Here is a 12,366-nt window from a genome sequence, read left to right on the forward strand (position 1 = left end):
CACCCACAGAGACTCCGTAGACAATCCCTCCATGACTTCCTCCTTTTCTCCAGCCGTGATACTATCTCTGATCAGAAGTGCCACGTTTTCACCTCTCTTGCCTCCCTCCTTGTCCTTTCTGAAACATCTAAAGCCTGGCACTTGAAGTAACCATTCCTGTCCCTGAACCATCCAAGTCTCTGTAATGGCCACAACTTCATAGCTCTAAGTACTGATCCACACTCTAAGTTCATGTGCTTTGTTCATAATACTCCTTGCATTAAAATAGACACATCTCAAACCATCGGTCTGAGCGCGTCCCTTCTCTATCACCTGCCTATCCTCCCTCTCGCACTGTCTGCAGCCTTTCTCTATTTGTGAGCCAACTGCCTCTTCCCCCGTCTCTTCAGTTCAGTTCCCACCCCCCAGCAATTCAAGTTTAAACTCTCCCCAATAGCCTTAGCAAACCTCCCTACCGGGATATTGGTCCCCCGGGATTCAAGTGCAACCCATCCTTTTTGTACAGGTCACACCTGCCCCAAGAGAGGTCCCAATGATCCAGAAATCTGAATCCCTGCCCCCTGCTGCAATCCCTCAGCCACGTATTTATCCTCCGCCTCACTCTATTCCTATACTCACTGTCACGTGGCACAGGCAGTAATCCGGAGATTACTACCTTTGAGGTCCTGCTTCTCAACTTCCTTCCTAGCTCCCTGTAGTCTGTTTTCAGGTCCTCCTCCCTTTTCCTACCTAAGTTGTTGGTACCAATATGTACCACGACCTCTGGCTGTTCTCCTTCCCACTTCAGGATATCATGGACGTAATCAGAAACATCCCAGACCCTGGCACCTGGGAGGCAAACTACCATCCGCATTTCTTTCCTGCATCCACAGAATCACCTGTCTGACCCCCTAATTATAGAGTCCCCTATCACTGCTGCCATCCTCTTCCTTTCCCTACCCTTCTGAGCCATAGGGCCAGACTCTTTGCCAGAGGCACAGCCGCTGTTGCTTCCCCCAGTTTCCCCCCCCCACCAACGGTACTCAAACAGGAGTACTTATTGTTAAGGGGGACAGCCACAGGGGTACTCAAGCATCTGACTCCTGTCCTTCCCTCTCCTGACTGTTACCACTTATCTGTCTCCCGAGGCCCCGGTGTGACTACCCACCTATAGCTCTTCTCTATCACCTCCTCACTCTCCCTGACCAGACGAAGGTCATCGAGCTGCATTTCCAGTTCCCTAATGCGGTCCCTAAGGAGCTGCAGCTCGACACACCTGGAGCAGATGTGGCCGTCCGGGAGGCTGGGATTCTCCAGGACTTCCCACATCTGACATTTGATGCCAAGCTAAATCTCCTCAAGCTTGTAAGAAATGTGGGACTTGAATAGAACCTCTCCAGCCCTTTGAGAAGAGTCCTGCAGTGTGTATTGCCTTCTTGGTCTTGGATTGAGTGGTGCCCTGTGGTAGGTAACCGAGGGTGAAGGTGTTTTGCTATTGTTTTGTCACTTGTTGTCTTCTGTGTTGTTCTGCTGAGTATGGTGATCATGTTATGTGGGCGCCGAAACATGTGACGACTCTTGTGGGCCGGCCCCAACTCATCCTTAGGTTGTGTTCGTTGTTAATACAAGCAACACATTTCACTGTCTGTTTTGAAGTACATGTGTTCAAAAGATATGACCCTGAACCAGTTAGCAGGATTGAGGTTAGGACTCATGATGGACATCTGGTTAAAAGGGAATCTGGTGCTCACAGCTAAATTGAAAATGTTCTTGAGCAGGATAAAGTAGCGATTTGAATGTCTTCTGTTCCCTTCTCTAATTGAATCCCAGTCAGCTACCCTCCATCACGGCCCTCATTCCCCTGGTGCCCCACGTTCTCACATTGAAGACCACAAGACCATAGGACGCAGGAACAGAATTTGATCATTTGGCGAATCGAGTCCGCTCTGCCATTCGATCATGGCTGATCCTTTTTAACCCTCCGCAGCCCCTCTCCCTGGCCTTCTTCCCATAACCTTTGATGCCATGTCCAATCAAGAATTATCAAACTCTGCCTTAAATACACCCAACGACCTGGCCTCCACAGCTGCCTGTGGTAATAAATTCCACAAATTCACCACCCTCTGGCTAAAGAAATTTCTCTGCAACAGTTTTAAATAGACGCCCCTCTATCCTGATGCTGTACCCTTTTGTCCTCAACTCTCCCACCATAGAAAACAGCCTTTCCACATCGACTCTGTCTAGGCTTTTCAACATTCAAAAGGTTTCAATGAAATCACCCTTCATCCTTTTGAATTCCAGCGAGTACAGATCCAGAGCCATCAAACATAACAAGTATGATAATCCTTTCATTCCCGGAATCATCCTTATGGACCTCCTCTGGACTCTCTCCAAAGCTAGCTCATCTTTTCTCAGATGTGGAGCCCAAAACTGTTCACAGTACTTAAGGTGAGGCCTCACCTGTGTCTTATAAAGCCTCAGCATCGCATCCTTGCTCTTGTATTCTAAACCTCTTGAAATGAATGCTAACGTTGCATTTGGCTTCCTCACCACTGACTCCCCCTCCAAGTTAATCTTTGGGGTGTTCGACACAAGGACTCCCAAATCCCTTTGCATCTCCAAGTTAATCTTTAGGGTGTCTACGCAAGGACTCACAAATCCCTTTGCATCTCCAAGTTAATATTTAGGGTGTTCGACACAAGGACTCCCAAATCCCTTTGCATCTCCAAGTTAATCTTTAGGGTGTCTACACAAGGACTCCCAAATCCCTTTGCATCTCAGTTTTTTGGATTTTCTCCATGTTTAGAAAATAGTCCGTACATTTATTTCTACAACCAAAGTGCATGACCAAGCATTTTCCAACATTGTATTTCATTTGCCACTTTCTTGCCCATTCTCCTAATCTGTCGAAGTCCTTCTGCAGCCTACCTGTTTCCTCAACAATACCTACCCCTTCACCATTCTTTGTATCATCTGCAGACTTCGCAACAAACCCACCTATTCCATCATCTAAAGCTTTGATATACAGCATAAAAAGAAGTGGTCCCAACACCAATCCCTGTGGAACACCACTAGCCACTAGCAGCCAAACAGAAAAGGGCATTTTGTTCCCACTCGCTGCCCCCTACCAATCAGCCAATGTTCTAACCATGCCAGTAACTTTCCTGTAATACTATGGGATCTTAACATGGTAAGCAGTCTCATGTGTGGCACCTTGTCAAAGGCCTTCTGAAAGTCCAAGTATACAACATCTACTACATCCCCTTTATCTATCCTACTTTGTAATCTCTTCAAAGAATTCCAACAGGCTCATGAGGCAAGATTTCCCTTTAAGGAAATCATGCTGGCTTTGTCCTATCTTGTCCTGTGTCACCAAGTACTCCATAACTTCATCCTTAATCATTGGCTCCAACATCTTCCCAACCACTGAGGTCAGGCTAATTGGTCTATAATATCCTTTTTTGCTGCCTTCCTCCTTTCTTAATAAGTAGAGTGACATTTGCAATTTTCCAGTCCTCTGGCACTATGCCAGTGTCCAATGATTTTTGAAATATCGCTACTGATGCCTCTACAATCTCTACCACTACCTCTTTCAGAATCCTAAGGTGCAGTTCTTCTGGCTTGGGTGACTTGTGTACCCTTGGGTCTTGCAGCTTTTTGAGCACCTTCTCCCTTGTAACAGCACTTACTTCTCTTCCCTCACACCCTCCAACATCTAGCACACTGCTAGTGTCCCACAGTGAAGACTGATGCAAAATACTCATTTAGTTCATCTGCCCCCATTATTATTTCTTCAGCCTCATTTTCTAGTGGTCCTAGGTCCACTCGCATCTCTTATTTTTTACATACTTGAAAGCTTTAACTATCCACTTTGATATTGTTTGCTGCCTTGCTTTCATATTTCATTTTTTCTCTCCTAATGATTCTTTTAGTTGTTCTCTGTAGGCTTTTAAAGCTTCACAGTCCTCTGTCTTCCACTAATTTTTGCTTTGTTTTATGCCCTCTCTTGCTTTTACATTAGCTTTGACTTTCCTTGTCAGCCACAGTTATACTATTTTGCCATTTGAGTATTTTTTTATTTTGAAATACATGTATCTTGTGCCTTCCTCATTTTTTCCAGCATCTCACATCATTGCTGCTCTGCTGCTCTTCTTCCAATTTACTTTGGCCAACTCCTCTCTCATACCACTGTAATCTCCTTTACTCCACTGAAATACTGCTACGTCAGACTTTACTTTCTCTCTATCAGATTTCAAGTTTAAGTCAAACCTATTGTAATCACTGTCTCCTGAGGGTTCTTTTACCTTAAGCTCCTGAATCCAGTATAGCTGATCCCCTAGTAGGCTCAATGACAAACTGCTTCAAAAAGCCATCTCAGAGGCATTCAACAAACTCACTCTCTTATGATCCAGTGCCAGCCTAATTTTCCCAATCCACCTGCATCTTGAAATCTCCCATGACTATCATAACATTGCCCTTTTGAGATGCCTTTTCTATTTCCTGTTGTAATCTGTGGTCCACGTCCCAGCTAACCACTGCCATAAGGGTCCTTTTACCCTTGCAGTTTCTTCACTCAACATCATCTGATCCCATGTCACATCTTTCTACTGATTTGATGCCATTCTTCACCAGCAGAGCCATGCCACCCCCTCTGCCTACCTTCCTATCCCTCCGATACAACATGTAACCTTGGACGTGCAGCTGCCAACTACAACCATCCTTCAGCCACAGTTCAGTGATAGCCACAACATCATACTTGACAATCTGTAATAACGCAACAAGATCATCCACCTCATTTCTTATTCACTGTACATCAAGATATAACACTTTGAGTACTGTATTTGCTACTCTTTGTGATTCTGCATCCCTAATGCACTGATACTCACCCTGCTGGCTGCAATTATGTCCGATTATCTGCCTGCTCTTCCTGACAGTCTGACTGCTTGCTATCTTTGTGTTTTTACCATACATTCTATCCCGAGTTCCTTCACTCTGGTTCCCACTCCCCTGCCAAATTAGTTTAAACCCTCCCCAACAGCTCTAACAAACCTGCCCATGAGAATATTGGTTCTCCTCAGGTTTAGGTTGCAACCCCTCCCTTTTGAACAGGCCATACCTCTCCCAGAAAGGATCCTAATGATCCAAGAACCTGAAGCCTTGCCCCCTGCACCAGCCTCTCAGTCAAGTATTAATTACCAAATCATCCTGTTTCTACCCTCACTGTTACATGGCACAGGCAACAATCCAGATATTACTACCCTGGAGGTCCTGCTTCTCAGCTTTCTGCCTTGTTCTCTAAGTTCTCTCTTTCCCTTCCCATGTCATTGGTACCAATATGTACCAAGACATCTGGCTGCTCCCCCTCCCTCACCAAAGTGTTGTTGGCACGACCCGGGACTTCCTCGACCCTGGCAGCTGGGAGGCAACATCCCATTCAGCTGTCCCGATCACGACAACAGAATCTGCTGTTTGTTCCCCTGACTATTGAGATCCCTATCACTACTGTTCCCCTCTTCTCCCTCTTTCTCTTCTCACCACAGACCTACGCTCAGTGCCAGTCACCCAGTCTCCGTGGCATTCCCCTGGGTGGTCATCCCCCACGACTGTATCCAAAGCGGTATACTTATTGTTGAGGAATTGAATTGAATTGCCTTTATTTCTTACATCCTTCACATACATGAGTAAAATTCTTTACGTTACATCTCCATCTAAATGTGCAATGTGCAATCATAGTAATTTATAATTAATAATAAATAGAACAGACAATGTAATATACAGTACACTCAAATCAGCATGAGTTCATCAGTCTGATGGCCTGGTGGAAGAAGCTTTCTGGAGCCTGTTGGTCCTGGCTTTTATGCTGCGGTACCACTTCCCGGATGGTAGTAGCTGAAGTAGATTGCGGTTGGGATGGCTTGGGTCTCCAATGATCCTATGGGCCCTTTTTACTTACCTGTCCTTGTAAATGTCCTGATTCATGGGAAATACACAACTACAGATGCACTGGGCTGTCCACACCACTCTCTACAGAGTCCTACGATTAAGGGAGATACAGTTCTATACCAGGCAATAATGTAGCCAGTCAGGATGCTCTCAATTGTGCCCCTCTAGAAAGTTCTTAGGATCTGGGGGTCCATACCAAACTTCCTTAACCATCTGAGGTGAAAGAGGTGCTGTTGTGCCTTTTTCACCACACAGCTGGTGTGTACAGACCATGTGAGGTCCTGGGTGATGTGGATGCCGAGGAACTTGAAGCTGTTTACCCTCTCAACCCCAGATCCATTGATTTCACTCGGGGTTAGCACATCTCCATTCCTCCTGTAATCCACAACCAGCTCCTTTGTTTTAGCCACAGGAGTGTTCTATTCACGTTTTCATTTCTCTTGACAGTCACACAGCTACTCGCCACCTGCAACTTAGGAGTCACTACTTCCCTGTAACTCTGATTGATCATCTCCTCTCTGTGTCGTCCAAGCCGAAGATCATCCAGCTGTTGCTCCAGATCCCTAACACGGTCTTCCAGGAACTGTCTTGAAGAATGCTTCCTTTCACTCCTCTCCTTTCCTCGAATTCCACAGTCATGAGAATTTGCACGGTGCGAGGCTCTGCCTGTCACTTTGTGAAGCATGTGGAACAGTCTGTCTCCCTGATCTACTCAGTCTCTCTTCCTCACCTATTTCCTCCAGTGATAACTGCCTCAGAGCTGATTCTTACTTTCACACAGAACTCTTTTTTTAAATTTCCTGTCATTTTCACTCAGCTTTCAATTTTCTATGGTCCATATTTGACTCCTCCCCTTTTTGACATCTCTATCTGCAGATGTTTTTTCCCTCTTACAACAGGGAAGGAAGCCATTCTGCCGATGAATCTCAGATCATTCCTGGTAGGAAACCCATTGCCACTGGTCACTCAGACTCTTTTCCCATGCTATCTTGAATCTCACTGGGGCTCCCAAAACAACAGACAGTCTGCTGCAGCAAGTCAGTGGGACAAGCAGCATCTGTGAAGACTGGAAGAATTATCAATGTTTAGGGTCGAATTCCCAGCAAAGACCTTTCCCCCAGCTAATGCTGACCAAAGCACTGAGTTCTCCAGCAACTTGATTGTAGCTCCAGATTCCAGCATCTGCTTCCCACATTTCCTTTAAACCCACATTGTTTTCCCCCGAGACTCCCTTTAATCTCTCCTGGACCATTGGAAATTTTATTAAGCAACTAAATAACACAGGAAAAGCAAACTTAAAAGACGCTTGTTATGGTACGCACCCCTAGGTGCCAGCCTCCGGGATTTTGGCGCTTTGATTCTCCAGAGTACGGGTGGCTGGCTCGGTCCTGTTAACGATTCCAGTCCACTCCACTAATGGGCGGCCATGTTTTGGCGCCAAGGTTTGGCTATTCAAAGAGCACCTGAGCTCAGGTTCGGTGCTGAGTCATCAGCTCAACTTTGGTCCACTCTGCGACTGTGTTTAGAATTTTTATCTTATTTGCATTCTAGTCAGATTTTAGTCTCGAAATCATGTTTGAGTTATAGTCTCAGACACTCCAACAGGGGTCTTTACCAAGCTTGCCTAGGCCTCTCGTCACAGTACGGTTTAGCGAACATGGGCCCGACAGGGTATAGGAATCTCTCGTCGGCTGCGGCCAGTCACAGCGAGAAGACCAGGTCAGAGACTACTCGTTGCTGTCGTCCGAGGATATGGATGAGGATTTGGACTCTGATTTGGTCAAGTCTCTGGAGTCAGCTAAAGGTCTCCGATCTGGACACTCTTTGGACTAAGGACTCTAGTGAACTTATGGAGGAGACTCCGAGGTCGACCGAATTACCTCCGGCACTGATCCATAATTACCGTAAACGTCACCCCGAGCAGCCAGGGCTGTTAGGAGTCGGCTGTAGGGTAAGGGTCCTGTTACAGTACGCCCCCGACCGCGCCAGCCTCTGTGATTTAGATTCTCTGGATTATGGATGGCTGACACAGTCACTTTAACGATTCTGTCCTGTTCCGCTAATGGGTGGCCATCTTTTGGCACCAAGATCTGGATATTTAAAGAGCACCTGAACTTGGGTTCGGTGCTCAGTCATCACCTCAACTTTTGTACACTTGTGCGATCGCACTTGGAATTTGTGTCTGTCAGGTTCCCATCTAGCTTCTAGTCAAGAGCCCTGTTCTCGTCTCAGTCTTGAAATCATGTTTTAATTCTAATCTCGATTACTTCCTTGCCTAGGTCTCTTGTCACAGTGTTGTTGTATTAATACAATTCATATTCAATAAGCAGGAAAATCTCCCAGTTTTCAGCAATAAACATAGGGTCATACAGCATGGAAACAGGCTTTTCGGCCCAACAGACTGCAGACTGTTGCCAAGAGAGTTATTCCTATCAACCATGTTTATATGTCTCTAACCTCTCCCATCCATATGCTTGTCTAAAGGGCATTTATACGTTGCTAAGGTGCCCACTCCAGCCCAGATACATGCAGCCTGCAGCTTAGATGTGACCACTTAACTAAAAGGCTTGTCTATGGTACAGTCAGCATCTTGGATTATTCTAAGTAGAACATAGAACAGTGTAGTACAGGAACAGGCCATTTGGCCCTTAATGCTGTGCTGAACAAACCAAAACCCGAATCAAAAGAGCAAACCAAATACCAATCCATCCGACCTACACTATGTCCAATCTGGTTTAAGCTCCATCGACCATTTGTCAGCCCATATCTGCAGCTCCAGCCTCAGTTCCTAAATGCAGGCAGCCAGGAGCTGTAATTGGGTAAACTTAAGGTCAAAGGCAAAGAAAATTTATTATCAAACGATGTACACTGTATGCTGACATACACGATCTTGAAATTTATTTCTAGGAAAATAAGGAAATACAATTGAATTTTAAAAACTACACATAAACAAAGACCGACAAGCAATCAATGTGCAAAAGAAGACAAGTTGTGCAAAGAAATAAATAATGCTGGGACAACGAGTTGTCGAGTCCTTGGAGCTGAGTCTGTAGGTTAGAAACCATAGAAACCATAGAAAAACTACAGCACAGAAACAGGCCGTTTGGGCCTTCTTGGCTGTGCCAAACCATTTTCTGTCTAGTCCCACTGACCTGCACACGGACCATATCCCTCCATACACCTCCCATCCATGTATCTGTCCAATTTATTCTTAAATGTTAAAAAAAACCCGCATTTACCACCTCGTCTGGCAGCTCATTCCATACTCCCACCACCCTCTGTGTGAAGAAGCCCCCGCTAATGTTCCCTTTAAACTTTTCCCCCCTCACCCTTAACCCATGTCCTCTGGGTTTTTTTCTCCCCTTGCCTCAGTGGAAAAAGCCTGCTTGCATTCACTCTATCTATACCCATCATAATTTTATATACCTCTATCAAATCTCCCCTCATTCTTCTATGCTCCAGGGAATAAAGTTCTAACCTATTCAACCTTTCTCTGTAACTAAGTTTCTCAAGTCCCGGCAACATCCTTGTAAACCTTCTCTGCACTCTTTCAACCTTATTTATATCCTTCCTGTAATTTAGTGACCAAAACTGAACACAATACTCCAGATTCGGCCTCACCAATGCCTTATACAACTTCATCATAACATTCCAGCTCTTATACTCAATGCTTTGATTAATAAAGGCCAATGTACCAAAAGCTCTCTTTACGACCCTCTCTATCTGTGATGCCACTTTTAGGGAATTTTGTTATCTGTATTCCCAGATCCCTCTGTTCTACTGCACTCCTCAGTGCCTTACCATTTACCCTATATGTTCTACCTTGGTTTGTCCTTCCAAAGTGCAATACCTCACACTTGTCTATATTAAACTCCATCTGTCATTTTTCAGCCCATTTTTCCAGCTGGTCCAAGTCCCTGTGCAGGCTATCAAAACCTTCTTCACTGTCCGCTACACCTCCAGTCTTTGTATCATCAATAAATTTGCTGATCCAATTTACCACATTATCATCCGGATCATTGATATAGATGATAAATAACAATGGACTCAACACTGATCCCTGTGACACACCACTAGTCACAGGCCTCCACTCAGAGAAGCAATCCTCTACTACCACTCTTTGGCTTCTTCCATTGAGCCAATGTCTAACCCAATTTACCACCTCTCCATGTGTACCTAGCGACTGAATTTTCCTAACTAACCTCCCATGTGGGACCTCGTCAAAGGCCTTACTGAAGTCCATGTAGACAGCATCCACTGCCTTCCCTTCATCCACTTTCCTGGTAACCTCCTCGAAAAACTCCAATAGATTGGTCAAACATGACCTACCACGCACAAAGCCATGTTGACTCCCCTAATAAGTCCCTGTCCATACAAATGCTTGTAAATTCTGTCTCTTAGTACTCCCTCCAATAACTTACCCACTACCGACGTCAAATTTACCGGCCTATAATTTCCCGGATTACTTTTCGATCCTTTTTTAAACAATGGAACAACATGAGCCATTCTCCAATCCCCTGGCACCTCACCCGTAGACACCAACATTTTAAATATATCTGCCAGGGCCCCTGCAATTTCAACACTAATCTCCTTCAAGGTCCGAGGGAATACCCTGTCAGGTCCTGGGGATTTATCCGCTTTAATTTGCCTCAAGATAGCAAGTACCTCCTCCTTTTCAATCTGTACAGTTTCCATGATCTCACTACTTGTTTCCCTTAATTCCATAGACTTCATGCCAGTTTCCTTAGTAAATACAGACGCCAAAAAACCATTTAAGATCTCCCCCATTCCTTTTGATTCCGCACATAGCTGACCACTCTGATCTTCAAGAGGACCAATTTTATCCCTTACAATCTTTTTACTCTTAATATACCTGTAAAAGCTCTTTGGATTATCCTTCACTTTGACTGCCAAGGCAACCTCATGTCTTCATTTCGCCCTACTGATTTCCTTCTTAAGTATTTTCTTGCACTTTTTATACTCCTCAAACACCTTATTTACTCCGTTTCCTATACAGGTTGTACAACTCTCTCTTCTTCTTTATCAGAGTTGCAATATCCCTTGAGAACCAAGGTTCCTTATTCCTATTCACTTTGCCTTTAATTCTGACAGGAACATACAAGCTCTGCACTCTCAAAATTTCTCCTTTGAAGGCTTCCCACTTACCGATCACATCCTTGCCAGAGAACAATGTGTCCCAATCCACGCTTTTTAGATCCTTTCTCATTTCTTCAAATTTGGCCTTCTTCCAGTTTGGAACCTCAACCATAGGACCAGATCTATCTTTATCCATGATCAAGTTGAAACTAATGGAGTTATGATCACTGGAACCAAAGTGCTCCCCTACACAGACTTCTGTCACTTGTCCTAACTCGTTTCCTAACAGGAGATCCAATATTGCATCCCCTCTAATTGGTACCTCTATATATTGATTTAGAAAACTTTCCTGAACATATTTTACAAATTCTAACCCATCTAGACCCCTAACAGTATGGGAGTTCCAATCAATATGTGGAAAATTAAAATCCCTTACTATCACAACTTTATGTTTCCTGCAGTTGCCTGCTATCTCTCTGCAGATTTGCTCTTCCAATTCTCTTTGACTATTGGGTGGTCTATAATACAACCCCACTAAACTGGCCATACCTTTCCTGTTTCTCAACTCCACCCATAAGGATTCAGTAGACAAGCCCTCTAATTTGTCCTGCCTGAGCACTGCTGTAACATTTTCCTTGACAAGCAATGCTACTCCCCCACCTTTCATTCCTCTGCCTTGATCACATCTGAAACATCGGAACCCTGGAATATTAAACTGCCAGTCCTGCCCCTCCTGTAGCCAAGTTTCACTAATTGCTATAACGTCATAATTCTACGTGTCAATCCACGCCCTCAACTCGTCTGCTTTCCCCGCAATACTCCTAGCATTGAAATATATACACCTCAGAAGATTTTTACCACCACTCACAATCTTTCTATTTGGGGCTTTGCTTGAACTTTTAACATCATTTATTTTCACCCCAGCCCCACTGTCATCTCTGGCACTTTGTTTCCCATCCCCCTGCAAATCTAGTTTAAAGCCTCCCCAATAGCATTAACAAACCTCCCTGAAAGGATATTGGTCCCCCTGTAGTTCAAGTGTAACGCGTCTCTCTTGTACAGGTCCCACCTGCCCCAGGAGAGGTCCCAATGATCCTGAAATCTGAAACCCTGCTCCCTACACCAGTTCCTCAGCCACTTGTTCATCCTCCAGAGCATCCTATTCTTACCCTCACTGGCACGTAGCACAGGTAGCAATCCTGAGATTACCACCCTTGAGGTCCTGCTTTTCAACGTCCTACCAAGCTCTCTATACTCAGTCTCCAGGACCTCCTCACTCTTCTTTGCTATGTCATTGGTACCGATGTGCACCACGACATCTGGCTGATCACCCTCACACTTCAGAAT

This window comes from Mobula hypostoma, chromosome 14 (assembly GCF_963921235.1).
Source record: "Mobula hypostoma chromosome 14, sMobHyp1.1, whole genome shotgun sequence".
Taxonomy (NCBI): Eukaryota; Metazoa; Chordata; class Chondrichthyes; order Myliobatiformes; family Myliobatidae; genus Mobula; species Mobula hypostoma.